Genomic DNA, 25,130 nt, shown 5'->3' with positions numbered 1-25,130 from the left:
TGCGCAGATTAAAATGCATGCCACGTATAAATAATCATTATATTTGCTCTCTGCAGTCTGTCTTCCTTACTACAGTCGCTCATTTATAAGCACACACAAGAATGTGCGTGCATAAACACACTAATGCCGCCCACTCGCATAAACACATCCCAGCTGACCCGGATTTGCCCTCGGCGTGTGTGAGGACCCCATAATTCTGCAGTGTTTACAGGTTCAGCAGGGCCCTCAAGGCAGGCAGGCAAGCAGACTGTATCTCTGTACACACACCTGTCCTGTCTGCCAGGAGAAATGACCCCCACACTCCCCTGGGGGTACACAATGTGGTGTGTGAGTGCCATCCAGCCTGACCTGACTTCTGTAGCAAGCTGCTAAAAGACAATATGGTGCAGGACAGTGTTTCAAATTATGTTCTGAAGAAACAGAGGGAGCCTGACCTGCCCCAGTCTTTCACTTACAGTATGCAGTCCGCTCTGGGAGCTGCTGACTCAAGTAGCGTGTCTCAATTCAGATACTTCAGTTAGTATACTGTATTTTCATGCAGCATAATATCTGCACAGTGTGCTTGTGTGCAGTAGTGATGACAACACTGTTACACACATACTGTAAATACCAAATTATGCCGCAACAAATGTTGTAGGTGAAATTCCCGATGTTGCTAAGCTAACACCGGCGTCATCATTCATGCTGACAACATATGCTGCTTCTGTTGGCTAAAAATTGTTTGGTAGCAAAGATGGTGAAGGCGAATAGCATTTACACTTAACTTTTTGGCCACCATGAGTATGCCATGGTACTCTATAGTAATTTATGTAGACAGGCTTGATGACAGGAACACTCGTATGCACGCAAAACTGCATGTTCAAGTACACGGAGACAGCAAAGGAGTGGTTGCTTTCTTTTCTGTATTTTTTTATTTATTTTTACAATATATCAGGTTACCAGTTTATTTAAGAATCGAGGTCTTTGAAAGATCCTGTACAGTCATGCTATGGCACGAGTTATCTGTCTGCACTGATGTTGCCAGCAGGCGTACTATTAAGTGGAAAATATCTGTAAGCTAAACGAGAAGAAGAACACATTAAAAGCAAGTTTTCTCCTGCAGCTGGATGGGTGGAAAAGTTCATCAAAGCCTTAGACAGCTATGTTTGAGTAGTTTGAAGCTACAGCCATTATTATAGGCTTCATGCCACATGATCACAATAATAAGAAAGTTCGCACAGTACATAATGCATAATGCATCACAGTCCACAGAACACAAGCTGAGGGAAAAGTTACAGCTCATTGATATTATTATCTGGCCATAATCCAAAACAGTTTAATAGGCTTCCTGGTATAAGTTGCCATGGATGTGTGTCTTTCCTTTTCTGTCTCTGCACTGCATACACAGCTTGCAATAACAGATACAGTAAAGCCAGGATGAGGTCAGGCCACTGGGCTTGCCGCTGGGCTGGCCACGAGTCGGTGAGCACGCCTGTGAGTGATTGGGTCACTGGTTATGGAGAAGACACAGGAAGGAAATAGGGACAGATGTGGAAATCTTGGCTCTAAAAGCTGAAAGACAAGAACTGCAGCACAGCTCTCAGTACCTGTATTTTTTTGTGGATTTGAATACATATACAAAAAGGAGCCACTGATAAGGTCCTACGTACAGTAATAACAGAGGCTCTTGTGCTCAGCAATTTTCATTGTCATGCATTTCATCATGATTGCCACTGCTTACAGATGGAACATCTCCAGCACAAGCCTGAGTTAAATAAAACATGTCCACTTTATGGCTTGACAAGAGAATTGCTTATTAGCCGCCCAGATATGGATGATTAAATAACAGTGATCCTGTAGCCCACTGTTTAGAATAGTGTGCATCTGTTTAGATGGGAGGATCCCAGCGTAAATGTGTCTGTGGTGGTGTAATATCTGAAGGTTCAGTGCTTTTCCAGCTGTCTCTCACAGCATCCAGAAGCAAGAAGATTGATAGGCAGCAGTTCACAATCTAGTCTGGGCTATTGCACAAGAAAACACACACTCTGAGAGTGGTATTGCTGCTGGGTTTGTAAAAACAAGTGCCTGATTGGCCCGCCAGGTTGTGACCCAGCTCAAAATCCTCAAGGGAAGTTTTCTCTGAGCAGAGGATGCACATGGGGACGTAGTAGAGGTTGGTTGGAATTCAGCCATGAAACTGACGCCCTGCCTTATCTGACAGGTAGCCTGCCTGTACACCTTCATATACAGTAGGGGCTGCCATACAGAGACGTGGTCAGACATACTGAATAGGAAGTTACTAAACGGATGCACATAAGCACACACACTCGAGCCATTTTACACCATGCAACCAGAAACTAATGTTCACAAAGGCAATCACAAACTCAATTTCTCTTTACGAGGTGCTTCAGACTCAGCTCTGCTAATTGTTATTGTGAGGAAGGTTGGTCAATTCTTATTGTGAGAAAACCAGAATGATTGCTGGACTGCTGTCAGCCCTGCATTCCTCAAAAGAATGCACGGTCGAAAAGGGACCTGGGAGCAAGAGCCGATTTGGGAGCTGCTACACAATAGCATAGCAGCTCTGCAAGGCTGTAAGTGAGCAATGCGGTGCTTCAAGCTAAATTTTAACATCACAATGCTCATATACTGATTTAAGAATTTTTTTTAAATACTTTTTATACTATGTTTGGTAATTTAGAACTAAATACAAATGCAGCTGATAATGATGTAAATAGCTTAAACCAGAGTACATTACAGGACAAAACTTTAACCTGATGATGGTCATTTATGGTAAGATCAGTCAGAGGGTCACAGTTTACAATGAGTTACCCCTGAGGGGAACACGATTGCGTGTATCAGATATCATGGAAATCCACCCAGTGGTTTTTGGGACCTCAAAGCACAAATCTGAACCTTATGCTGAAGCTAAATGTGTGTGTGTGTGTGTGTGTGTGTGTGTGTGTGTGTGTGTGTGTGTGTGTGGGGGGGGGGGGGGGGGGGGGGGGGGGTGTCAAAGTTATGAAAGTCTGGGATTCAAAGTACCTTTTATTCTTCTGAATGCAGTGCTAAGTAAAATTATGGGTTCAAACAATACTAGTTATACTACTGCTGGATGCTGGTGCCAGTAAAATGCTGCCTCCCAACCTGCATTTTGCTTGGAAGACATGACACACATGCTCTGCATCTGAAATGTTTTAACTTCTCACACACTTGTTTTAAATGAAAGTGGCTGAAGACCCCCCCACCCCCCCAAAAAAAGATTTGACACTCCAGATATCAACTGACCACAAGCAGAACCGTACAAACTAGCAAAGGTAAGATCTAAACCTGTGGAACCCTCAAGAGAGACTGCAACAAGTTTCTACTAGTCTTACATTCTGGGCAGTGTTCAGCGGCTGTATTTGAATATTTGTTAGTGTGAATCAGACCAGGAAAAGAAGGCAGTTCTAAATGCATAAAACTGTCCCTGCCTCTGCTCAGGGGTACCTGGAAGTTCCAATCCCTTGGACACCTCCGGCCCTCTTGCAAAAGCAAGGATGCAAAGTGAGGCCTAATTTGATGACGCGACCCAGTTGGCTTCTGGCCTATGTTGTGGTTGAAGCCAGCCTTGAGCCAGCAGACGATTTTCTTCAGCTTGACTAATGTTCATTTCCCAGTTGACCTGAATAAGCAAAAGAGCCAAGTGGATGATACAGTTTGCTGTAGGCCCAACAAAGGTTGGTATGGATGAAATATTATGGAAAAGGATACTGCTGTATGGCCTACAGATATGCACTGCACAGGCAGCCTGCAGCAGGTTAAGCAGAGCTATGAAGAGACTACTGGTGGTACAAGACTTCTGTTGCATGCAAGAGTTTCTAAACTTGTATGTGAAAGTTTTTTTTTTTTTAGTCAAAATGAGCTTTCACTGAAAGCAATCCCACTGATAGTACAGGGCAGCCTGTAAAATGTTCCACATTTTGAAGGAGTGAGGGTAGGGGGCGGGGGGAATTATCCTTGGATTTTTTTTTTTTAACGTGAGTCGTGGGGTGCACACAGGATGCAAAATCCAGCAAACATGGGATTGCTGAGTAATAAGGAAAACAGATGTTACTGCGGTATTCAAGCCCCCCCACTCCTCCGCTGCTCCTTTTCTCTCCCGGGAAGTGAAAAGAAGTTTTTAGAGACTGATCTGAGGTCAGTCCAAGCTTTTGCTCCCACATTACTTTTGTCGAATGAAATACATGTAGCCGTAAAAAAGAATAAAAAAAACAAAACAAAACAAAACAAAACTGTGCTGTGAGGAGACTTTTCTATGCCACAGGGGTTGGCTGCGAGCCAATAAATAAATAAGCAAAAATACAGTAACACCTCAGCCGTTCTGTACCCAGGCCTGACTCAGATGTGAAGGGAAAATCAGCATCACTTGGAAAATCCAATAAAAGAATACTAGCTTACTACAGCTACACGAGTCCGGACCGCTGAGGAGATACAACTTTAATGATCTCCGCTGAGAACGAGCAAGTTTAGAGTACTTTTGCTCAGTATCCCAGATAGTGAGTTTGTGGTATTTATTTGGCCAACCCCGCAGTATGGTACGCCTGTATCCTCACGTGATGCATCCTACTGTAAGCAGTCTTCGCTTGTTGCACTGTACTACTGCAACACTTCCATCGTTAAGTTCCACTGCACTTCACTAAAACATCGCTTTAAAAAAAAAAAAAAAAAAAAGCCTCTTAAAGTCATACCTTCAATTACTGATAAATCCACAAATTTGCGACCACATTAATCCGTTGTTGTGCGTTTATATATCCAAGGTCCGGTTTGGGAAACTTGCAGGGCGATGCAAATGCAGACAAATGTAATCCAGTCTGTTTTTTGTCCCCTTGATTCCCCCCCCTCTGGAGTCTTCTTCCACAGAGAAAGGAAAGAGGGAAAAAAAGTTACTGCAAGATTACCCGTGTCCAACTTTTTTTTCCCCTCCCCTCTCTGCTGATCCCAAGTCTTTCTCCCTCTCTCGCCCTCCTCTTTGCTTTCTCTCTTGTCTGTCTCTCGGTTTCTTATTACTTTGTCCCCCCTTGGTCTCTGCCTCTTCCTCCAGCCTGTGTCTCTTCCAATCTCCTTTCAAAGCGCCCCTCCCTCACCTCACCTCACCTCTCCTCTCCTCTTTCTCCCTCCTCTTTCCCTCTCTCCTTGCGAGATCTCTCAAACATGTGGTGACATCACCTTGTCCACAAGGCTGGAAAATAAGCCCTGAGCATCACTCTAATCGTTCTGGCAAGCTGTTCCAGGCCTTTATCCCGTCTTTACCCTCTGCCCCCCCGCACACACACCCTTCACCCGCTCCTCGTCATCTTGCCTCCATCTCCCTCTCACCTCTTACTATTTGATTCATGGCATACCAGAGGGGCAAAAAAAAAAACAAATAAAAAACTAGGTTCTATTCTGTGTGGGTTAAAGCACTGTATTAAGAGAAGAAATAGAGATTACACTCTCCTGGCTGGTGCATTATGGAGAAGAATTTACTCCATTAAAATTAATGAACTTACTTATCATACTTACTTATGATTGAAGGCCACTTCCACAGCTTCCATATTGTTTTATCACTGGCTTTTATTGCATCCAATCCATAAAGTGGCCTCGGTTGGAGCCCCTGACCATCCAGAAACACTGGTCTTAACAGCCACATAAATTTCACCTTTATTGTCAGTAAGTAAATAGTTCAGGAGGCAAATAAATATCACTTTGCTGTTTGATTTATTCATGCCTACCTCAGATGCTGTGGGAGAATAGGTAGGAGAGTGTGCTCTCATCTTCAAGATATTTATTCCTGTCCTCTGTTGAGAGGTCAACCTCTCTACTGAGCAGTTATCTTTAACTCCCTCATTAGCTTTAACCCCTAGTTCAAATAAATAAATACATAAATAAAAGGAAAATGTGAAAACTGTCTAAATAGCATCCATCCACTCAAATGGGTTCACCTCTGTCTAGTAAAGCTGGAAATGCTTTGAACTAGATGCTTACCCAGAAGTGTCCTCTTTGAACTATCAGCACTGATCGAAATGCGGTCATTCAGCCACTGCCTCTGGGGAATCTGGACAAATGTGTGCATGTGTCTTTGTATGGTTTGATGGCATAAGCAAAGAAGGTTTAGCTTCCTTTCTTCTTTAAAGCACATTGACAGCCAGTGTGTTAAAGTTGAATTTATTCATGCTGGATTAGACCAATTTATTTCTTAAAAACCTAACTGCTTACGTTTGATCTGAACTGAATTTAAAGAAATTTAGGAACATGGTCGCAGGGAGCAAATTGGTTTGTCCACTGCTTTGTGCACCACTTATCACCAAATAACAGATGCAATTACCATGACATTTTTAGATATTAGTCCTGCCCGGACAATGACTCCTAGTTACTGTGGTAAATCTCCCTGTCCTGATGTGTTACCCAAAAGTAACCATGTCCATAAAAAGCATCAAAATATGTGAACACATCAGCATGATTTAGTATATTGGTGATAGGAAGACCCCAACCACACCTTCCTGATCTGGAAGTCAACCAATAAGACCACTCCCATTTTCATGGCCAGTAAAATCATGATCATTACCATCTAACAGGATGCAAGTAGTATGCAACATGTGTGGCAAAGATGTACTGTGGGTACGGAAAGTATTCAGACCCCATTTAAATTTTTCACTCTTTGTTTCATTGAAGCCATTTGCTAAAGTCAAAAAAGTTCATTTTATTTCTCATTAATGTACACTCAGTACCCCAGAAAAAAACAACAGAAATGTAGAAATTTTTGCAAATTTATTAAAAAAGAAAAATTGAAATATTACATGGTCATAAGTATTCAGACCCTTTGCTCAGTATTGAGTAGAAGCACCCTTTTGAGCTAGTACAGCCATGAGTCTTCTTGGGAATGATGCAACAAGTTTTCCACACCTGGATTTGGGGATCCTCTGCCATTCTTTCTTGCAGATCCTCTCCAGTTCCGTCAGGTTGGATGGCGAATGTTGGTGGACGGCCATTTTCAGGTCTCTCCAGAGATGCTCAAATGGGTTTAGGTCAGGGCTCTGGCTGGGCCAGTCAAGAATGGTCACAGAGTTGTTCTGAAGCCACTCCTTTGTTATTTTAGCTGTGTGTTTAGGGTCATTGTCTTGTTGGAAGGTGAACCTTCGGCCCAGTCTGAGGTCCTGAGCACTCTGGAAGAGGTTTTCTTCCAGGATATCTCTGTACTTGGCCACATTCATCTTTCCTTCAACTGCAACCAGCTGTCCTGTCCCTGCAGCTGAAAAACACCCCCATAGCATGATGCTGCCACCACCATGTTTTACTGTTGGGATTGTATTGAGCAGGTGATGAGCAGTGCCTGGTGTTCTCCACGCATACCGCTTAGAATTAATGCCAAAAAGTTCAATCTTTGTCTCATCAAACCAGAGAATCTTATTTCTCACAGTCTGGGAGTCCTTCATGTGTTTTTTGGCAAACTCTATGCGGGCTTTCACATGTCTTGCACTTCTGTCGGGCCACTCTGCCATAAAGCCTTGACTGGTGGAGGGTTGCAGTGATAGCTGACTTTGTGGAACTTTCTCCCATCTCCCTACTGCATCTCTGGAGCTCAGCCACAGTGATCTTTGGGTTTGTCTTTACCTCTCTCATCAAGGCTCTTCTCCCACGATTGCTCAGTTTGGCTTGACGGCCAGGTCTAGGAAAAGTTCTGGTCGTCCCAAACTTCTTCCATTTAAGGATTATGGAGGCCACTGTGTTCTTAGGAACCTTGAGTGCTGCAAAAATTCTTTTGTAACCTCAGCCAGATCTGTGCCTTGCCACAATTGTGTCTCTGAGCTCTTTGGGCAGTTCCTTCGACCTCATGATTCTCCTTTGCTCTGACATGCACTGTGAGCTGTGAGGTCTTATATAGACAGGTGTGTGCCTTTCCTAATCAAGTCCAGTCAGTTTAATTAAACACAACTGGACTCCAATGAAGGAGTAGAACCATCTCAAGGAGGATCAGAAGAAATGGACAGCATGTGAGTTAAATATGAGTGTCACAACAAAGGGTCTGAATACTTATGACCATGTAATATTTCAGTTTTTCTTTTTTAAGAAAATTTGCAAAAAATTTCTACATTTCTGTCTTTTTTCTGTCAAGATGGGGTGCTGAGTGTACATTAATGAGAAATAAAATGAACTTGTTTGATTTTAGCAAATGGCTGCAATGAAACAAAGAGTGAAAAATTTAAAGGGGTCTGAATACTTTCTGTACCCACTGTATTTCAAGCTATCACATCCTTTAGTATCTCATGAAGTGCTTACTTTATTATTTTGTACATGCAAAATGTATCAGCACTGTTGCAATGATTAACCATTTTGGTAAATGTGTGAATTGTTGCTTACATCCAGAGCAAGAATTTGGTGAAATTTGAAGAACTTTGCATGAAGGTTATCATACGAAAATGGAAAAGTCCCTTTAAAATGACTTTGGATAAAGACCCTAATGGTCTGCAAATACAAATACAAGAACATATTCCAAAACATTTGTTTAGAGAAATGTATCATCATAAATTATCATAATTATTAAAAAAAAGACACATTTGTTTGCAAGTTTTGCTATAATCTGACCAATATTCTTGGAGGAGTCATGATTCTTGTGAACTGTGAATGGAGGCATGCACAGACAATGGATATCTCACCATGGCATGAACTCAGTGTTGGAAGTGCAGTTCCTCGAATGGCGTGTCAGCCCCCACAGACCACTATGTTAAAATTCCCCAAAACACAGTGGAAATAAAGGTGTTTCGAGCTAATTTCACCTTTGTCATGTCCCATCTAAAAGAAAACAAAAGGGTGGACACTTGAAAGTTTGACAAGGTGATTGGCAAGACAAGAGCTTCCTTTTCAGTACAGAGCTATAACACATCGCACAATTAGCTGATTGTCACAAAGGCTTTGTTTCAAAATGGAACAGTTCAAATACTTTTTCATATTTGTCACTTTTAACTGTCAGTAGCCGTGGATGACCCTGACATATCATTAAGAATGTCGACAAGCGTACAACAAAACACTGCAGACTGGTAATCGTGGACGCACTGATAGTTCAACACTTCCTGGGGCAAATGCATGTGCGTGTGTCACGGTGCTTTGAGAACACTCGTCTTAGAACCACCTTAGTGGCTTAGAGTTGACAAAGGCAAAACAGAGTCCAACATGAACGAGTGGTGAGCACCTTCATCTCTATGAAGCTTTTCTCCTCACCAGTCAAAGAGACACAGCCTTGACGGATGAATGGCTTAAAACGAGCACCTATCTCAGCATCAAGGTTCAGTTTGGGCCTAGCAAATCATTTGGTGCATGGCACCCGAGTATAATCTAACTCTGAAAAAAAAAAAAAGCAGCAGCCATAATGTTAAACTTGAGGCTTGAAAAAAGGACATCGTATCACATACACAGTCTAAACATTATATCTCCTTTTTGAGAAACTTTATTTTGTAAGTTTGACTTTGTCCCTCCCAGCATGTTCACAATTATTTCTTTGCCAAAAGAACCCTGAAGAGCAGAGCAGCTAGTGTGGCAATAGATTGCCGGTATTGTTTTGAGTGTTGGGTGCGTTAATTTTCTATTTGAATGGATCAAAGTAATGCTTTAAATTACACAACTTGAAACAAGCTACTGGAAAATTCTCAGATGAGAATTCACATCACCTAAATTTAAGCCCGTAGTCTTCAGATTTAAATATTTTGGATGCTAAAAATTTAATTGTTTTAAAGCTCCACAGTAAAGTATTCTTATGAAATTCTTTTCATTACAGCCTTTTCTTTTCTGCATCTATTAAAGTTTTAATTACGTGCAATGAAAGAATAAGCTCTATCTAAAAAATATATATTTATATCCTTAATTGTATTTGTAAGAAGACTTAGTAAGAGAAATGTCATTGTTGCCATAGGAATTGTAAGATCTGAAACACATATTGCACAAGCTGTCACCCTTTGCACACAAACACTTAAGCACTCTTTCAGGTACAGTTCTCTTTTGCAGCTTTACATGCACTCTTTCATCATAATGGACTTGTAGCTATTTACTGTACCTGCTCCACTTTGCCATCATCAACAAATGCCGTGATTACTGAGGAGAGATAATCTCTATGCCAAAGTTTTCTGCTGTTATATTGCTCAAACAGAAACTTGCCAATGCAGAGGAGAATTGCGATAATAATTACTAGACCTTTCCTTCAAAGGTGCCGCTGAGTGTTTCTAAGCAACTGAAGGATAACAAGAAAAAGAATTGACAAAAAAGATGCAATTGTTTTGAAGGTCTCTGTATTATACATGAAAAGATGCTGTTTCTGAGCTCTGCCGAGAGCTACATATGGTTAACAGATTTGTCTTCTCTTCCAGTTCTTCACAGCTCTACTACGCGTACATGGAAATCAGGCCACACTGCGGCATGCGACTGCAGTTTCAATGAGAATTGATGTAAATGCTCCAGTTCACATGCATATGAGCCATTCATATCTCTGCCTGGTGGGACTAAATTGTGATGACAACCCTGAGAGACACGATCATAAAGGCTTCATCATTAAAAAATATGGGAAACAAAAGACAATAAAGCAAAATAAAAGATTGCCGTGAAGGATCAGCGATGGAGATATAATCGTAAAATTCTGAGCCTTGGGGGGGAAGAAGGGGTTCAGACGAAATAGGCCTCACTTCAAATCACTGTCTGTGATGTTGTTAAACAAATTGACAGGGAACACAAGACTGCAGCGCACGTCCTGGTTAGACTGGGCTGGGTTTTACAGGCCTTGTGTGTATATGTGAGCATATACGTAGGGGGGTGTGTGTGTGCGTGTGTGTGTGTGTGATGCATTACTATCACACATACTGTGCACAGTGGGTGGTTTGGCCGATTTCCAGCCCTTGGCTGGGGAGAATCTCTGGAAAGGAGGATCAATGAGCTAGTCAACCGACGTCGTATGGTGGTCTGAAAACGCCGCATGATTTACGACACGCGAGGCCTCGCTTTAACCAGCTTTATTCCGACAGCACTCAGAATTTTGTCTCGCCTTCTGTTCAACTTTAGCTCTGCTCAGCACCTCTGCTTTACACGCACCTGTTCCATACTGGTTAACAGGACACCGTTTTTAAAATTAAGTAGGTCTTTTCAATTTAAGCTCTCTTGAGTTCCTCTAATTAAAAATGAGCAGGGAGGCAATCCAGTGTGATTACAGCTGAGGACTCTTGAGCTTTGTGCTGCAAACAAATCTAAGCATCTCACGGAAGGGATTTGCACCTGTTGCAAAGCCCTCTGAACGGGTTCTCCAGGACTAGCCAGACTCTCTGTCCCTGGTACTCCTGGGTAAGGATGAGGCATCAAGGGAAAGGGGTCCATATGTGTGAGCACATGCTCTCTCCTAGAATTGGAGTCTCTTCATTTCTTCCTCCCCTCCTTCTCCAGCCTCTCCTATTCATCTTCTCCCCAAACCCATCCCTCTTTCATGTCACCCTCCGCCACCTTCTTCATCCACAGCTGTTCCCACGTTGGAGATGGACTCTACTCTCTCTCCTCCTCCCTTATACCCATCTCCACCACTCTTTCTCTCCTTCAGTAACTACGTGAGGCACACGGAGTGAATTGATCCTGGCAGTGTCTTTATTGGCTCAGTTATTTCCACTGCATGCTCCCATGCTTCCCTAAAAGGATGAGGGATTGGACTGCGGGTGGGGAGTGGGAAGAGGGGAGCAGGCAGGGTGGGCGTTGCTTTGGTAGAGATGGGGTAGGGCACTGAGAAAAGGGGGAGGGAAAATAAGAAAGAAAGAAAGAAGCGCAGCCAGTGAACCCTCACACATGTGTGGTGAAAGTTTCACACAGACACACACACTCGCGCGTGGAGTCGAGGAGAAGAGTGCAGTCGGTGCACTCGGCGAGGCCGTGTTTCTTCAGCACAGACAGAGAAGTGTAGATTCTATTTCAAGCATGAGTGGCGATATAAATCAGTCAATCAATAACGAAAGAGATAGCCACACATGCTCATAGATGGGGCAGGGGCACAAAACACATTCCAGCACACACCAGTAATTTAGTGTGAGGTACTCCTGTTTTGATAGTCATTAAAAGCTCCAGTACACTTGTATGTACCAGTAAATTGGCTTAATGCTCCACGCTGGCTCTTGTGGACTGATAATGTAACCCAGGCATCAGCTTAGCATGGGTAAAAGTGTATGTGTGTATGTGTGTGCGTGTTTGTTAAGCTTCTCAGTTTGCTGGTCTGCATTATTGCCGCAATAAGCCATGGAATAAAGTCAAACTGCCAGGCATTGAGCTGAAACATTCTCACCACTGCAGCAAAGCAGAACCTTAAGCAACAACATCGCCACACACCAAGCGCATTTCGGATTTAAGACCAGGGCCGCACGCTGTAATACGTTACCAAAAGTTTAATTTGCCTGTTGTGACATCAGGGAGAAGCACAAAATAGAGCATCATAAAGTGAAGGAATGGGATCAATAAAGAACAGGGCAACATATAGTCACTGCAGGAGATAGGGAAGGAGGGTAGAGGAAAAGAAAGATGAAGGCAGAGTAGATTAAGTGTGCTACATCCTGCACCATGACGACAAGCATGTGGAGCCTATTTGTCCAACTGACATATATTCCAACAACAACACTTAATTTTTTCCCCTCCCTTGCTTTCACTCAGTCTTTCCTTCCAGAAGAGAGGTTTGTGAGGCAGTGAAGGGGGATGGGTCTGTGGAATATGTAGAGACAGACTAATGAGAAAGAAAAGAAAGAGTGGGAGAGAAAGACACAAAGAGGGGGGGGGGTGACCAAGAAGTTGTGGGGAGCAGTGGAGGAAATACAGTAGCTGCAGCAGTAGTTTTCCACTGGGGTCTGGAAAGAATTGGTGTACTCAACTCTCTTGGAGCCAGAGAGAGGAGTCTGTGGTCCCATGATCACCACGCCACGTTATTCAGAAGTTGATGGAGCCTCTCTGCTTACAGGACTTTGGGAAGGACGTGATTTTCTTTCTGCCAAGTTTTCCAAACATGCTGCATAAAGTTAACATGAGTCTGACGGCCTGCATGCCAAATGAATTTTCCGTATAAAATGTTAAACAGACAGCTTCCTTGTACAGATCCTACTTATTTTCCCCCCCCTGACTAAATCAAAAATGCTGGTACTTTGCTTTAACTTTAGCATTTCCTGCATTTAATGGACACGTATCTCTTTTCTGCTCAACTTCTAACATGTGCTTCTGCATGAAAATGATACAAAGACTGTACAGATGTGTGTGGATACATGCCTATATAATTTGTTTCATTCATGATATTGAAATTATGGCATCCTGTGCAAATATTACGCCTGTGCAGACGCCAAGCAAACAGGCTTCTACTTGAGTGTCTGCAACACTGTGTCAACATCGGGCTGTCTAAAACACCAACAAGAAAAAAAATTACTGTACTTCTAAAGAAAATGCTACTAGAAACAGAGTACTGGTTCTATAATGCAGACTATCTTAATTCAGATATAGATTGACCTCTTCTTCTTTTTTATCTTCTTTCAGCTGCTTCCTTTAGGGGTCACCACAGTGGATCTCCACCCTGCCTGCACTCTCTTCTATGCCTCTCTTGTGCATTCTTTGTTGCTTTGACTAGTTGACCCCAGGGACTAGAAAGAGAGAGCATATTTCTCCCATATTGGCTCCCTGTTGAATCCAGATTTGAATTTTAAATTCTTCTTCTCACATACAAGGTCTTAAATAATCAGGCCCCATCTTATCTTAAAGACCTCATAGTACCATATCACCTGAGTAGAACACTTCACTCTCAGACTGCTGGCTTACTTGTGGTTCCTAGGATACTTAAGAATAGAATGGGAGGCACAGCCTTCAGCTTTCATGCCCCTCTTCTATGGAACCAACTCCCAATTTGTATGTATTTGGGAGACAGACACCCTCTCTTTATCTAAGATTAGGCTTACAACATTTCTTTTTGATCATGCTTATAGTTAGAGCTGGATCAGGTGACCCTGAACCCTCCCTTAGTTATACTCCTATATACCTAGGCTATGATGCACTGAGTATTTCTTTTCATTCATGTTTTTTTTTTTTTTTAAATCATCAATTATCATTAGTCTTTGGCTTTCTTCTATAGTGTGTCTTTTGCCCTGTCTCTCTCCCCTCAGCCCAACCGGTCACAGCAGATGACTGCCCCTCCCTGAACTTGGTTCTGCTGGAGGTTTCTTCCTGTTAAAAGGGAGTTTTTCCTTCCCACTGTCTCCAAGTGCTTGCTCATAGGGGATCATTTTGACTGTTGTGTTTCTCTGTAATTATTGCATGGTCTTTACCGTATAACATAAAGAACCTTGAGAGAACTGTTTGCTTTGATTTGGCACTATGTAAATAAAATAAAATTGATTTGAATTGAATAATATTGCTTGTATTGCCTTTGCACTTCTCGTGAAAGGGGAGGGACCTTGAACCAATTTCAGTCACCAGGAAAAGACGATGCATTGCTGGCACATTTGATAATGCTAGCTAGCTAACAGCTGATCTTATGTGTGAGGCATTACATACAGACATGTGGAAAAGAAAGTTTTCACAAGACTCCAGTGAAAAACTAGGTCCACCCTTTCTGCTTCCACAGGACTTAAGAGGATAAGTAGCAGCTATGTGCTGCTAATCAAATGCACTTGATCAAATGATTGTGGGCAAGTGTGAACCCCTCTATAAATACAGATGTTTTGTCAGTTTTCTCTTCTGGAGCATTCAAGTGTGTGTTAACACAATGTCACAATCTTCTTAGGAGTGGACGTCCCAGTAAATTCAACACAAGATCAGACTGTGTGACTGCAAAATAACCCCAAGAGCTACATCTCAGAATACAGGTCACAGTTAACATGTCAAATGTTAGAATTCATGACAGGAAAAAGACTGAATAAGTACGGCTTTGCTTGGAATGGTTTCCAGGAGAAAGCCTCTTCTCTCTAAAAAGATCACACCAGCCTCCGAACAATCCGCAAGACTTCTGGATCAATGTCCTTTGGACAGATAATGTAAGGTTGAGTCTTGCCAGAGGGTCAGCAAAATGTGGCAATTATCACCTTTTCAGATAACTCCACTAACTATAATTTCAGTTCCTATAAAAATACACAAATTACACTAATAAAGTATACATAGTGCACTACATACTGTAGAAGTGCACTATACACTACATAGAAGTGCACTATATAAACTAAAAATAAAAATACAGCTGAATTAGAATATCATGGCCTAAATGGCCTAAAATTTTGTTTAAGCTTTGTTAAGTTTAATGTTTAAGCTGCTATTCTATTCTTTCCATCACTTCTGCTTTCCCACACTGTCAGTCTCAATCCTGTCATCATCACTCTGGTCAAATAATTTTTCTGCCCACCTTCTGCAACCAAGTCTCTGTTCCTTGGGCTTTAAAGCTCAGTGCTTTTATGTTACTCTGCCTTTCAGACTCTCATTCACTCCCACCCCATCTCTACCTCATCCTGCTCACATAATCCAAGTCTCCACCTGCTTCAGTTCCAGCACCAGCAGGGTCTAGACTCCAGGGGTCCTGTCCTACTTCCTAACACTGCTATGCTGCTTCACTAGAATCTGACCACCAAATTATTTCTCAAACCCTGTGGCTTGATTAATACTGTTCAGTTCTTTCAAATGATCTATACGCTGAAATACATCCGATAATTGACAAAATCACATATATTAACAAATGTCTCATATTTGTACCACATGAAAAGTCAAGGGATCTTCAAAGTCACCGGAATTCATTATCTGGCAGCCAAAGTGGTGTACCTCCTAACATGTCAGCTGACTGACAATGCCAGATTAATGCTGTTAGGCTACAGTGACTTATTTAAAATGCATTAATCCAAGCTGTTTATTTTTTGTTTTTGTCATTTGGCCTACAGTGCACTCTGAGAAAATTAAAGATTCCTTCCAGGCATATTGAAAAATATATTAAAAAAAATACTCTCTGCTGTGAATAATAATTTGTTTCTGACATGGCATTTCCCTGAAAAACATAAATGCAAATATGCTGTCCTTAACGAGTTGAACTACAGGGGGACAAAACTTGAATTCTATACTCGGCATAATTTAGTGCAGAGAGGGTTTGTTACTTAGTTACTACAATACCAGTCAATACCAGTTTGACTAGTACTGTTTATCAGGAACTTTTTGCTAACAGCTTTGCTGGTGTACCCCCATCCAGCACTGGTTGGACAGCATGTGAGAGCCAGCTCTGATTCAAGAGAGCCAGACTACAAATCTTCAGGACCCTTATCATACCTTAGCTGGAACCTCGTCAAAGGGACAAACAAATTTCTGTTTGAGTTGTACTGCTTTCCATCAGTACTTGAAGTTAATCAATTTATAATGGAGGATGTCCAAGAGAGGATTCACGAAGTGATGCCATTTGTTCAAGGGCTGGAGATATCCAAAGAAGTATTAAGACTTGGCCAAGGTCGACTGTTGACACTTGCCTTCCAAATGCCCAGGGGCTGCATGGGCGTGCAATCTGTTTTCAGATGCTGAACTGCACTTTAAGAGATTACAGAGGCACACCTGGAATACATATTACTCTTTAGCATCACACAAGACTTGTCCCTCTGTTTATCAGCTCAGATAGGTTATCCTGGCAAAAGCGTGGGCACGCACTTCCCAAACACCCAGGCATACACTTTAATAACAGAGCGTGCCGGTAAAAACCTTGGCATGCAGAGGCAGATGCTGACTGGCAGCAGCAGAGGCAAAGCTGCATTAGCACACAGAAGAGTTTTACAAGACAATATGAAGAGGAAATAGAGGCATGTGCATGACCTCCAGCTCCTCTGTAGCCATTTACAGGAGGCCATAAAGCACATGCTGCAGCAAGTGCCCGACTGAATCAATACCAGCATGCTTCATGTGGCGGAGGCTTAAACGCGTTCATTCTTTCAGTCACAAACAGACGGGGCGTTTATAACCAAATCAATACGAGCAATATCAGTGTTGCGTGTCTCAGCTGTAACCTGACTGCTGTGTCTGCCATATGCCTTTTTGTGTAACCGCGCCATTAACCCTTCTTAAGTGCTTATAAAGAAGTTATATTTGTCAGTGAAGAATATTTCATCAGTAGAAGTCATCTTCGGAGTGGGTACATTTAGAACTAGTCATTAATTGTTGGTCTCAGTGTGGCTTAACCATGGTTTACACCCTAAAAAAGAGACAGTAGAAAAGTAAATCAGCCCTGAGTGGGAGGCTTTTAGGCTAATCGAACTGTCCGCCAGGTAAACGAAGCACACCAGGAGTTCAGGAAACTTCTGACAGTCGATGGTGGCAAGTGTAATAGAAAGTGCTGGCTCATTAACATAGGACTCAGGTAGTGGCCCTGTGCTGTCCCTTCCAGGCTCATTATCTCAACAGCAATCCACCACAACCATAGCTAATTGGCTTCAAAACACAATAAAACTTCCAACATTTCGAGAAATCATTAGAGCGGGGTTGTTTAGAGGGCTTGCTAGCAAGTTTCAGCAGGCCTAGTAATACAAAGCATCAAATGGCTGCAGGTTCACCTAATTTCTCCACTGCAATGATGGATCGCACACACCGGGAAAAGTTTGAATTGAAAAGTGATAAGGACCGAAATAGGAGAGGGTAAGGCTGCCTTCCTTTCAGAGAAACTGTACATGTTGCTCATGTAGTTTTGTGGTTTTAACACACTGTCACATAGACTAAATATAAACACATCCCCAAGAAGAGGAAAGTGCCCCTTCTGTCATTTCCTTTGTCTTCTGTCTTAATACCTGCAGTGAAAGGGAACATAAATGTGGATGTGATTTTTAACCTGAATCACAAAACAGCATTAGCATGTTTAGAGAAGCTAAATGAATTAGTTTGTCACTAGCAAATGGTGATCTAAAGCCAGATTTGGAAAAGCCAAAATTGCATCAGAGTAATCTACTTATCAGACATTAATTTACTCACTCATTGATGCCACAAAACAAACTATGTGTTGTAATAGCTTATTATGCCATGCCTTATTATTTCTGTTAGACCGCTGTGTGTCAAGGCATAACAGAGAAGATTTCAAAGTGGGTAAGACAGGGCACCGCACTATATTTCCCTCTTCTTCCTCTCAGTTTGCAAGTAAATAATGTCCCAAAATGAAAACAAGAGAGCTGTTGCAAATCTTATTTTTTTGTAACTGACAAATTGTTGAGTAAATTTGCAGCAGTGCTGACAGGTAGAGCCTGCAGGGCTGAGAAGCTAAAATATCATGCTGCCTCTGCCTTAGGCATTTAGAGTTTGTTAAGTTGTTTTGGGGTGGGGGTGGGGGTGTGCAAACAATCCCCAAAGTTTCTGCTTTGTGTGGCAGGTAAGTCAGAATCTCTCTTACATCTGTAGATTTACTGTGTGAGAAGTGTTAAGACCAAAAAGTGCATATTTTAACTCTGGGGAAGCATTATTTTTTCATGTTTCTAAACCAATTCTGGATATCATACTCATTGCATCCTTTTTGTGCTGTTTGGATGGAAACAACCATTTTTTTTTTTCCTTTTATTAACAAACATTCTTAGATTAATGACATTTTCAGCACTCCATAACTAGTGCACAGCAAATGAGAAGATCTGGGGACCTGACTATTTTTTAACTGGTTATCCTTCAGCTGATGCCAGCTTAATGGCAACACAATGAGCCTACACTTCTCCTTAAATTTAATATAGTGGAGCTTCTCAAAGTGAGCTGCACGCTAGTGTAGAGGTTAATGCCATCGCTTCACAGCAAGAAGGTCCTGGATTCAAATCCATTAGCTGGGTGGGGCCTTTCTGTGTGGAGTTTGCATGTCAGTGTGGGTCCTCTCCCAAGGTGCAAAGTATGCATGTTCGGTTAAATGGTGATTCTAAATTGGACATAGGTGTGAAAGTGAGCATGAATGGTTGTCCGTCTCTCTGCATTATCCCTGCGACAAACTGTTGACCTGCCCAAAGTGTACCCCGCCTCTCGCCCTATGACAGCTGAGATAGGCTCCAGCCCGACCATGACTGGATGGATCTTCTCACACTATTCTGAACCACCAGAATCTTAATCTGCAATTGAAATCTGTATTTTTTTAATTTTTTTTTTGGCTCTACTCACAAACCCATGTGTACAGTCCTGTGAAGATGTTTCAAGTATGAGGTGCTGTAGGGATGAAGAAACATGCGAGTTGGGAGCAAGGGGCAAACTCCAGGGCTAAAAAGTCAATGCGGAAGTGGCAAAAACTGCACTTCCTCTAGGTGGCACTTAAATCCCATGGTGTAATTTATAGCTTTAAAAAACCTAGCCTGGTACAAGAAAAATATGGATAGTTTCCTCTTACTTACTTATTTCTAGTGTTAGTATCTTACCTTGCACTAATTAGCAGCTGCTAACCAAGCTAGCTAGCTGATAACTGAGCAAGCCACCGTCTCATCCAGATATGGTCACTTATGGCTCCAAAAACCAACATGGTGGTAGCCAAAAATTATAACAGAATTTTCAAAATAAGTCAAAAACCAGTGGGTAGTGTTGTGATTTGGTGCTATATGAATACAATTGAAATTGTGTGTGCTTGGGGATGGCACCCTCAACACTGATATGAAGAAGGTATGTATAGGTATAAATGATACATAAACTGGATACTTAATACTTTAATACAAATATAATATTTGTCCAAAATACACACAAAAACAAGTATACAGTGACTGGACACCGGCTCACAGGAAAGCTATATTTTCACAATAAACAGTGATAAAACAGTGACCAGGAATACTCTTATTTAGTGGTAAAGCCAATGCCAAAGACTTAAAACTGCACCAACAGTCACATTTCAGCATACAATCCACCACCACTGTCAGCTACCAGCACAGCCATATCTGATGGCAAGCATACAGGTGCTGGTCATAAAATTAGAATATCATGAAAAAGTTTTTTTATTTCAATAATTCCATTCAAAAAGTGAAACTTGTATATTATATTCATCCATTACGCACAGACCAATATATTTCAAATGTTTGTTTCTTTTAATTTTGATGATTATAACTGACAACTAATGAAAACCCCAAATTCACTATCTCAGAAAATTAGAATATTACTTAAGACAATACAAAAAAAAGGGTTTTTAGAAATGTTGGCCAACTGAAAAGTATGAACATGAAAAGTATGAGCATGTACAGCACTCAATACTTAGTTGGGGCTCCTTTTGCCTGGATTACTGCAGCAATGCGGCGTGGCATGGAGTCCATCAGTCTGTGGCACTGCTCAGGTGTTATGAGAGCCCAGGTTGCTCTGATTGTGGCCTTTGGCTCTTCTTCAGTATTTATGCATTTGTGCATTTTTCTTAAAATTTGTAGTTGTGGTTATGAAAGTTCTGTACCGTATCATTGGGTAAAGGGGATAGGGCCTTTTCTTTCCACAGAACTCATTATATGCAGTAAAGTTGCAGTCCTAAGCCGGACCACAACCTAACTGAGAGCCAGAGACGGTACTTCAGGTTTCAGTTAGGTGAGTAAAGCGCGGGTGAAATGTAAGCAGCTTTTGTATATTAACAAAACAGAAGCGTGTCATGTGTATAAGCTCTTTGTGTAATAGAAAAATGTGTTGCTGTGGTGCACCTGTGACGTTTGAATGGATGCCAGAAGAGAGATGTGCAGCAAGGCCACATGCCTACTATGGAGCTGTTCTACACACCAACATCATACTGAACAGACTCGCCTGACTGAACAAATGTTTTCTCAGTTGCTGGGGAGGAATTTATTGGAAATGTCTGTACAGGTACAGCGTGATAAGAAAATATATCCTATGAAGCTCATGCAGATGAAAAGCACTGAGTGCTGGAGAATGTGGATTAAACTCTGTCTTTCATCAAGTGGAGGCAAATAGCAGCAGGAGATGGTACCTTTCATTTTGCACCTGTCTGCCCGCACTCTCGCACACCCTGTCTACCTCTTTCATATGCATCAGCGGTGCTCGCAATTAGTTTAGATTAGCCAGACCCCACTGCGGGGAGAACATCCTCAGCCCAAGCACTTTGCAGCCATGATGCAGGGCTGGAGATATATTCAATTTGAAGTCTTGAAGTTAGTGGACAACAGAAGGCCATCCCTGCAAAGAGACAGCATGCGTTTGTGTTTCCTACTCACTGTGTTTTGCACGTGCTCAGGCAGCCTCAATCGGGATAGAGCGCTCGACATAAAGACCTTTTATTCTCCTATACAATTTTCCTTCAAGATGTCCAGGTTATTAAGAGTCTCAAAGAGTTCAGAGTTGACCTCTTCACCCGTGCAGAGAAGATATGCTTACTATCATTGCCCGGGATCAATGCTGGTGCGAGGCTGAGAACAGAGAGAGAGCAAATAGAGAAAGACAGACAGAGGAAGCGAGAGATAGAGAGACAAAGAGACTGCTCCACATCAAGTCCTAAAGCTGATCGATTTCCTCCTAACAGGGCCTAGTAGCATTGATCGTAGTGTAAGTAGCTTCCTCGCTGTGGCTTACACTGAGGCCCACACAGCATCGCTGCAATGGTCCACTGATACAATGATACCACACAGAGATTTATTTCACTGAGGTATTCTCAGTATTTCCTAATGATTTGGCTCGAAAAGCCACTTTGCAGCCTCCAGATGACGTGTGTGCCATCACACGTAGAATTTCACAGATTTGATGAATGGATAATTTGTTGCACCACATGGGAGTCTGCCCTGCATGGGGGGAAGGGGGGGGGGGTCTATTATCATCACAGGTGCTCACCCACGCACAGTTATTGTTTTCATCTGAGGACAGCGTCTGTGTTTGTGTGCGTCAACATGCATGTCCTTTGAGCCAAGGGATTTTTTTTTTTTTTTTGGTTTATGATCTCCGCACAAAATTGGAACAAGCAAAACAGGGGGGGGGGGATCTGTGACTGAGGAGACAGATGAGTGAAGGATGAAGGGATGGGGGGGGGGGAAAAGAAGAGAAACCAAATCAGGTCAGGTCTCGAAAGATTACTGCATGAAGGTGGTCTAGGCAGCACGGCCAATTATGCGTGACATTACTGAATAAGCTGTTCCGCTTGCTACATTTTATTAAAGGGAGTGAGAGGGCGCATGACTTAATTCATTATTCATTGATTTTAATGCTTTTTTTTTTTTTTTTCGCAGGGAGAAGAGCAGAGAAACTGTCCACTGGATCAAAACTTGGCCTTTGGAAAACTTGTATTTTCAGGTAATCAGCTTATTGATTTTGACAAAAAAAACAACAACAGCGGCGATCAGGTGATGCGTGACTTACGGCAACAAGTTTGGAATTACTCTGTACAGCGCAAAGCAAAAAAAATAAAAATAAAAATAAATTATTGAGACATCACACTCTGACAGGACATAAATGTCTGTGGGCTTAAGGGAAGTGCAAAACTCGAGTTGCAGTGTCTATGTGCAGGTGAGATCTCAAGGCAGCTTTGCTCCATTTACCCAAACGCAGAGGCAATCCAGTTTTACAAATAACTATAAATGTTGAGCACAAGACAGTCTCCTGTGCCAGAGTTAGAAGGAATCAGTGAAGAGGGTTTTGTTTCTGTACAAGGCATTGACTCAGACCTCCAGCTGAGTGAGTTGTGATTCTAATCCATTTATTTGTTGCCTCCCAACAAAACACTTGCCAAATGTGTTAATCTACTCAAATATGCCAACTTATTTTACAGTGAAACGTGATTTTTTATTTTTTTTTGAAAGCAAAGACCCCTGATTTAATCCTATATACTTGTAAAATGAAAGAGCATGCAGTTATTCACACACACATATCGCTGACACAAAGACACTTAGGCACACACACACACACACACACACACACACACGCATCCATGATCTTTGAGCACACATCCAAGTTTCCCAAATATGTAAAGGCCTATATGGCGCACCCATGCACACTTTAACTGAAACCCCTTTGCAAGGCGGTGAGCCGTGGGAGCAGCTGTTTCTCTGCGTTGCCAGTGTGAATTAGAGAGAAGGCTGCTCTGCCTCCTCTAAATGTTTCATGATGTTTACCAGGCTGTTTGTTCTGAGAGCAGATCAAGGGCGGACCACTCCCACTGGCACCAACCAAAGGGGAGAAGGAGGGAGGGGAGGGGGGCACAGCGTGGGTAGGAAAGGAAACAGAGGTGCATGAATGAGTTTCTATAAACCTGGTTTGATGGATGGATTTAGTGATGGATTCTATGAGAGATGAAAACAGACAAGCATAATGCCAGGATCACACCTAATCTGCAATGCAAGTGCATCACTGCCTTTTATAGTATGGGCAGAATGCTCAAGTTCAAAGAAATAACAGTTATTAGATGTGGTTACTGATGATCTTTTTTTTTTTTTTTTTTTTTTCTAAATTTAACTGACAGATGGATACATGCAGGGTTAAATAATATTTGGTATATGTCTGCTTTTGTCAGTGCACCCGTTAAGAATAAAAAAAATCAGCTTTTGCAGCAGAATCTAAAGTTCAGTCAGGGTAAACACTTCAATATCAAGACCGACAATCACTGATGAGCAACAGTGCTTTGTCTAAGGGCAAACCGTAAGGGACAGAATAAAGGGAACTGATTAAGAAGTTAATGCAAAATGAGGATGAAATATATAATAAAGAGAATGAAGGGCAAAAATTTAAATCACATACGTTAAATAATCACTGATTGGGGGGGGGGGGGGTCTGGAGGAGAGGGGGGGGATATCCACTAATCAGAAGGTTAGTGGTTTCATTCTGAGCTAAGTCTGCATGCTGTGTTGGACAAGATGCCGAACCCCTGAAGAAGTCCCACCGCTGTATTTTAGGTTCGTGAGTATGTGTGTGTGTGTGTGTGTGTGTGTGTGTGTGCATGTGTGTGTGTGTGTGTGATAGGAAAAAAAAGTGAATTTAAATGAGCAGTCCGTAAGAGTTAAAAAGTGTATATAAAAATGTAGTACATTTACCATTTGGGCAAACTGTTGCCCACATAGCGGCATATCATCTACATATGAAATCAGACTGGATAACATTACAGATTAAAGTCAAAATGAGCTTTGCCTGTCAGTGGAAAAATACAGGATATGACTAGCAGTGTTAGAAATTCTTGAAATATACTGAGCTGTAGAGCCTGAACAGAATAAACAGATAAATCACATCCACCACCTGTTGATCAAGAGAAATCATAGCTTAAGACCACAGACTGTATATAAAAGATGGATGTAGCATTTGTGACTGATAAAGCCTGAAGCCTTTGTGGAAGTGACTCCTGTGCTTCAGAAACAATTCCAGTTGTACAGAAGTCTATGGGGGAAAACAGTTTTTTGGTTCTGTTGTTCTGTGGCCACAGTAAATGCTTTTCTGATAAGTTTATGGTCTCATTTGCTACTTTTAAGGCTTAATAACTAAAATATGTTTGTTTTGTAAATTATGGCCTTTGTTATTGGACAGAAGGCTGATGAAGCAGGGTATGCTTTAGGGAAGCCCCGCCTTACGAATAACAAGTTGTTGCTGGATGGTCTGGTTTCCTAGGATGCTAAGCTAAGATGGGCAGATCCTAAAGGTTGGAAAAGGGAACGTATTGTGGCTACATCCATCTTTTATTTACAGTTTGTGATAAAAGATGACATATACCTTCATGCCAAAAAGAAAATATAGACAATTTAAGCTTTTGTTTATTTATTCATTTTTCAGTCATTGACTACAAATATATATGCGGGAGTATATGCCACCACATGTTGGCTCTCTCCAACTCAGCCACTGCTCTGAACAGCAGCCACAGTAGGCCCAAGATGAGTACATTAAAGTGACACATGGAATACAATGTAACTTGCTCTCTGGCCCCCTATCTCACATTAAACAATGAAAAGGACCCCATTAGTATGCTATCTTCTTTCATATTCTTCATCCTCTTTTTCTTAATCTGTGACGCTGGGCAAATATTTCTTCTTCAGCTCGCCATTTTTCATAATCCCCCCCCCGCTCGTATCCTTCCCTTTCTCCTTCGACGGCATTTAAGGCGATAATTGACATTCTCAGACAAGATCAGTGCTGACCTGGAAGTGAGCAGGGGAGCGTTTAGGCGACGGCGAAGCTCACAATGCCCCTGCTGTTCTGCCGGTAATTACACCCGGGGCATGGAGATTGGCCGCTACTTATTGAATTCATAT

General features: G+C 42.0%; 1 protein-coding gene across 5 annotated transcripts in view; it reads right to left on the bottom strand.

Annotated features, from left to right (window-relative positions):
• col16a1 (collagen, type XVI, alpha 1) overlaps positions 1–5,022 on the bottom strand; it is an 82,358-nt gene extending 77,336 nt beyond the window's left edge. For all 5 annotated transcript variants that reach the window (XM_030740518.1, XM_030740521.1, XM_030740520.1 and 2 more), the window contains exon 1: positions 4,710–5,022. The gene's annotated coding sequence lies outside the window, so the exon portion shown is untranslated. The remainder of the gene's footprint in view (positions 1–4,709) is intronic.
• Positions 5,023–25,130: the final 20,108 nt, after the last annotated feature.

Source organism: Archocentrus centrarchus, chromosome 11, assembly GCF_007364275.1.
Source record: "Archocentrus centrarchus isolate MPI-CPG fArcCen1 chromosome 11, fArcCen1, whole genome shotgun sequence".
NCBI classification, from domain to species: Eukaryota; Metazoa; Chordata; class Actinopteri; order Cichliformes; family Cichlidae; genus Archocentrus; species Archocentrus centrarchus.
This window is presented reverse-complemented; position numbering and strand designations above follow the sequence as displayed.